Below are 6,000 nucleotides of genomic sequence, written 5' to 3'. Positions count from 1 at the left end.
GGGCGGGCCGGGGGCGGGGAGGAGCGGGCCCGCCGCGCCCCGCCCTTCCCTCAGGCGGCGGGAGGCGCCATCACTGCCGCCCCGCTGCCGTCCCCTCCTCAGGCCGCGGCGCTCGGCGACCCCTCCTCAGGCAGCGAGGAGCCCGCCAGACGGTGCGAGGCCTCTCCTCAGGCGGCGGGGCAGCCCGGGCGGGGCGAGGGCGACCCCCGGCCCCTCAAAGACGCTGGCGCCACAGGGAAGGAGAGGGGCTGCCACGGTCCTCCTCCGGCCCCTCAAGCCTGGGCACCGCTGCCAACTTGTGGCTTCTTGCTTTCCAAGGGTGACCTTCCTGTGGAAGGACCGAGCCCCCAGAACATTCCTCCTGGCCAGTGTGACCTGCTGGGACAAACAGACCCCTGCTCTTGGAGGGGTACATTGGTGGTCCCCACATGGGAAGCAAAGGACGGGCTGAGGGATGGTCACCCAGCTGGCACCAGCTGGGTTTGGGGCCGACTGTGTCCATCCATCCAGACCACTCAGGCTAAAGTTGACACCTTGTCGTCTCCCCTTCAGAGTGGTGGGGAGTATGGTTGCCTAAGCGGGACTTAAATGAGCATCACATTTCTTATCCATCCATCTGCAGCCTCTTCCTTCATGCTAATTGCTTCCGCTGTAGATGGGAGGTTAAACCAGTGGCATGGATCTATTTTCAAAAGCTTTCAGTCAATAAATTTCACGTAAATGTGTAACTAATAGATTTTGTAGTGTAGCACCTTGGACACAATCTGGATGTCACCTCCCCGTGATGCAGAACCACTGTTTGCTTTCCTCTTGGGCAGGACTTCCCCTACAGCATTATTGACCTTCCAGCACCTGCTGTTTGTCCACCCACTTGCTGTAGCATCTGGTTCAATAACATCATCTCACACAAAGCACCCTCCTGCCACAAAGCTCCTTAAATACTTCAAGAGTTTGAGTTTCCTTCCTTGCTGGAAGGTGAGGAACCATCAGGCAGAAGTCAAAAATTGCTCAAATTGTCAAAATTGCTCACCAGAATGGAAAAGAGAGATGAGAAGCACAGTATTGCTGCGTCCCCAAAGTATTTAGTCCCCAGAGAAAACATACTCTGCTGATCTTTTATGAAGACCACTGAAGTTGCTAGGGGTGATACGCACTCAGAGTACTGTCAGAGGAAGGCATGTGCTTCCCATGAACAATGCTGAGACTTTGTTTTAGACAATTACTATAATCTGGCTAAAGGGACGCAGTTCTTATTAGTGTGGGAAGATAAGAACTTGCCAAGATAAGGTTTTCGGGTGATTGCCTACATGATTTGGACTCTCAGGCTGATCCAGGCTAATCAGCACAATCACGTTACAATCCTCTCAAGGAAATACTAGAGGAGCCCTAGCCAACTGGGTGAATGAGATCTTCTAAGGACACCGTGGGTTGTCTTTGCAAGCCTTACATCAAAATTTTGTTCAGCGGCATTGCACCACAATAAAAGTTTTACAAAAAGTCAGTAATAGCTGGGAATTACTCCTTTATGGCTCTTTAAACCTCCTGCCCTGTGACAACCTGTGAGAGCAGCTGCTCCAAGTGCTGAGAATTTGCTCTCTCTTGACACACGAACATGCATCTTTGCTTCTTGCACTGAGGAGCAGAACCTGGTGCAGTTTGAGAATGTGCCCTAAATTAAGACCAGCTCTGGCATTATAAGATGTCACAGGTACAGAGGCACCTCGCGAGCAGCTGCCATAGGCTGCGTGTACAGGAGGGGAGAGGTTTATTTTATCAGTGTACCGCACAGTTCCATTGACATGTGCAATGCGAATTAATCCCTGGTGAAATTATTGACTTCAATGGAATTGTTCCACCATATCTGTGGAGGAAGGTCCTGTATTAGGGTATTTCCCTGGGCCTCACAGGACCCTAAAGTAGTGGGCCCTAAGCGATTCTGCCTCTTGCTTCATGTTCCTAATTCATGGTGGGCAGCTTCTGCCTTCAGTAGCAGTCCATGCCGTTAAACCGGGGTGGTACTGATGAGTGGGCGCCAGCTCCCGCTGCGCACCCCACCGCAAGCGCGAGGCGAGCCACCGGGCAGCCAGCGTGGCCCTCGCAGCACACCCTGCTGACTTGCACTGACTTTGCAGTGTAATTACCGACTTCCAGGTGCTGTCTGGCAAAACCCACTAGCAGATAGGAAAAAATCAAAGGCAGGAATATTAAAGGCTCAGGCAGACAAGATGGGGGGGAAGCTTAAAAGCTCCGGGGAAGGGCCATGGTAAAGGATTCTGCTGAAGCTGGTGCAAAGCAGAGCCTGAAGCACTATCTCAGGCAGCTCACTTTGGTCCTGTTCCCTTTGATGATGGGAAGGCAGATGGATGTACCTACAACACGTCATCACTGCTGTGATGTTCCCCCAAATGCAAGCTCGCTGAATTCTGGTGCAGGAAAATGAAACAGCACCTTTGCTCTAAACGTCAGGGAGGTCAGGAACTCACCTTTCTCACCTGACATGTATTCCGGGGAGTGGCGAGATCTGATCTGGATTCATTCAGTAATGTATTTGCATCCTCTTTTCCATGCCAGCTGCAGCGTAAAGGACTTTTTACCTGCTAACACATAGAGCAGGTCAAGTCAATGCCATCACAAAGCACTACAAGGCACACCCAGGGCCACGCAGCAGGTTGGCTATCAACTAGGGCAATTGGCCAGGGCAGGACAGGAGGTAACATGAGAGAGAGGCTGGTTGTGGGAGCACAGTACCAGGTATGAGGCAGGCTGCTTTTCATATCGTACCCCATGCTGATTTGCAAAGCACTACAAGGAAATTGAAGCGTGACCGGCTTCTGAAGAAATCCACATAAAAACAGCCATTTAGAGGTGAGGGTTGGGGAGGGCTTGAGCATGTGCAGCTCTGGAAGTCACAGTTTCATGGTTAGTTGACTATAAATATCACCTTCTTTTTCTTCTTGGAACAGCAGAGACTCAGCTTCCTTTGAGACCCACAGAGTGTCACATTTTACAGATGGGAAGAAAATGAGGCTGCCAAAGTAGCATTTACAGCAAGGCCCTATACAGTTACTTCAGAAGATAGGGGATGACATCTTGTTTTAACACATGAAAGATGTGGACTTGTAACAAACTCTGCTTAAAGTCAACACGGCATGAGTAGCAGCAGGCTTCGTGTTTCTTCTCAGTCACTGCTGCATATAGCATGCATCTCTTCTTGCACGAAAGGATTTTAACTTTAATTTCCTCATTTCTGAAAAGCACCATGAGCAGTTTAGACGTCCCATGATAAAACAGATGAAGGAGTGGGCTGGGAATTTGCAGCTCCTGTTTTTACTCACAGCTCTGCTTTTGGGCATATTATCAGCTACGTGGCTTTGTAGGCAAGGAGTGGAAAGCAAGACTCCCATGGCTGGAAGAAGAGAGGCGGCGGTTCCCGGGAACGCTAGTGCAGGGAGGTTGGGAGCACGCTGCATTTGGCCTGAAGCTGCACTGTAAAGTCATGCTGTTCGCTGTGGGGTGAGGTGGGGTCCACCCAGCGCATCAAGGCTCTGTAAAAGGAGAAAATGGTGCACATATGACTCCTCCAGGATGCCATGTGTAATACTGGCTTCCCCTGTTACATGAGTGCTCTTACATTTCACACTGAGGCCAATGAGCAGGATAAGAATCCAGACACGCTGAGAACTGCCTAGATTACCCCAAACTGATCTTGGAGCTGCTCCAGCAGTGAGCAGTTGAACTCTGAATGCACCAGGCATCTCTCACATGCTAGATAATGCCACAAACATGCTCTCAAGTGCCTACAGCGGTTGATGGAAGCCATGGCAGGTGTAACACATCGCAGCTTGGGGGTGGTTTAGCTGCAGAAGGAGCTTAGCGTGACGGACAAATAGCCACAGACAAGTAACACGTGGCACTTGGGCCTTCTGGAGCCAAGACCCAAACTACCCTACTTCAGGCCCCACCATCATTGCCACAGCTTATCTTCTCCCCTGCCAACTCAGCCACCCCACAAACCTCTCCTAGTTTTAACGGGCTGAAGCCATTCAGGATTTCACTGCACACAGAATTCACAGTGGTTGCAGGAATCCAAACACCAGGTCCTGCTTTGTTTGAATGAACATGGAGTTGTCTCCAGCCCTTGGCCAGGCTGAGCCAGTGGCACCCAGCAGCGCGGTTCTGCGCTGCCTTTGCAGGTCTCAGCACGGCACGTGCTGTCCACTGAGCATTTGTTCCTTTGTAGACTGACTCATGTATTAACTTCTTCCTGATTTCCCCTGGAACAGCTGGATTGTGCTTCTTCTTTCCGTAAAATAATTGTTAGCACAGTAAGTAATTAAGTGTTTTAACCATCCTTTTAATTTCCCAGCTGGAGCTGCAGGGGTCTTTGGTTACATTATTTAGAGTATTAAATTGATATGGAAAGATAATCTATTCAGGACCTTTGAAAGCTTGCCAATTATAGCATCCAGTGACTCAAGCAGTAGTAGAGAATGCTGGAGGATCTTGCGTGATTACATAGTGTATTGTAAACATAACCGAAGCATGTAGAAGCCACTTTAAAGTCCAATCACCCTCGAATGCAAAAAACACCAGTGAGGCAATGGCTTTCGCTGATGACGCTGAAGACCACGCCAAACCAAACAGAAACAGCAGGTTACCAGGGATCTCAGGTGCAGCCTGAACTAACCCGCACAAATAACCCAGCTGAACCACTTCGTGGCATTGCCATCTAGTGACAAGCGCTCAGCCTGTGCCCGAGCAAACACCGAACCCCTGAGCACCTCGGCACAAGCCACGGAAGGTGGCACGAGGCCTGCTTGGTTGTCCTCCTGCCGTGCTGGGCCAAGCAGAGGTTGAAAACCCCACTCGAGCTCACAGGTTGTGGATGTATCGCAGCTGCTGTGTGAGTGCACAGGACTGGCATGGATTGGCACGCACAGGGAGGGCTGTGCGCTGGGCTGCACGTTTTACACGCGCTTAAAGGGAGGCATAAGCACACGCAGGGACGAACAAGGCTCTCAGGTGCTGCCACAGCCTCTGAGATACTAGACAGCCCTGGGACTGTCCCTGGATGGGCTGTTGTCTCCCAGGGCTTTGCAGAAGCCCAGGCCATGCTACCGGGGAGGGGAGATGCCGGCGGAGGCGCACAGCACCCGGGCTTCGAGCAGCTCCCGCAAGCACGGAGCAATGCGTGCCTCTGCTGCGTGGCTGCACCGGCTGGCACGGTGCTCCTGCAGCTGCGAGAGATCCTTCCTCTCCTCCTACTGTAGGAAGAGATTTTTTATAAACTGTCGCTGAAATTCCCCACAGTAGAAACCCTCTTTCCTCCCCCTCTCAACACGGGGCTGTTTCTGCAACACCGAGCTAGGGGCAAAGCGCTTCACGGGTGGGCGGAGCGGCCCCGCAGGGCCCTTCTTGCCCATTCCCCGGCAGCCGCAGCGCCACGCTCCCGGTAACCCGCAGGGCAGCTCGCCCAGACCCGCTCCCTACCCCAAGCCCGCTAGATGGTAGCAAAAGGCCGTGCACAGGGCGGCCGTGGGCTGCCCACGCCCCGGGGCTGGTGACCCTTCCCACCTCTGGGCCACTCGGTTCAGGGCTGTGGCCCTCCAAAACTTTACTAGCCTTAACCCTTTAACGTGCAGGATCCTCACCCCCCAGTAGCTGATCACCGCTGGTCCTTTACGCAGTTCTGAGGCAATAAAGGGCGCCAGGTATGTTTCTTTAAATTGCTTTTTCCTACCTTATCTTTTGGGGAATTCTAGTACAGGTCACATCTAAGACTCGTTGGTGTGTCTCCCTTTATCTCTCTGGAACACCTGAAATCCAGAAGGCACGAACAGGCCTTTCCTATTGCTCATGCAACTACTTGTAGGGTTTTGCAGAGCTCCGGCTGACTGATGTGCTGTGCACACAGCTTTTCCGCTGGGACACTGCTCTCCAGAAGCAGGACAGTTAGCCAAGTTCACCTAACTGTCTCAGTTAAACCAGAAACAAATTAAA

The sequence above is a fragment of the Phalacrocorax carbo genome, chromosome 16 (assembly GCF_963921805.1).
Source record: "Phalacrocorax carbo chromosome 16, bPhaCar2.1, whole genome shotgun sequence".
Lineage (NCBI taxonomy): Eukaryota > Metazoa > Chordata > Aves > Suliformes > Phalacrocoracidae > Phalacrocorax > Phalacrocorax carbo.
Note: the sequence above shows the minus strand (reverse complement) of the source record.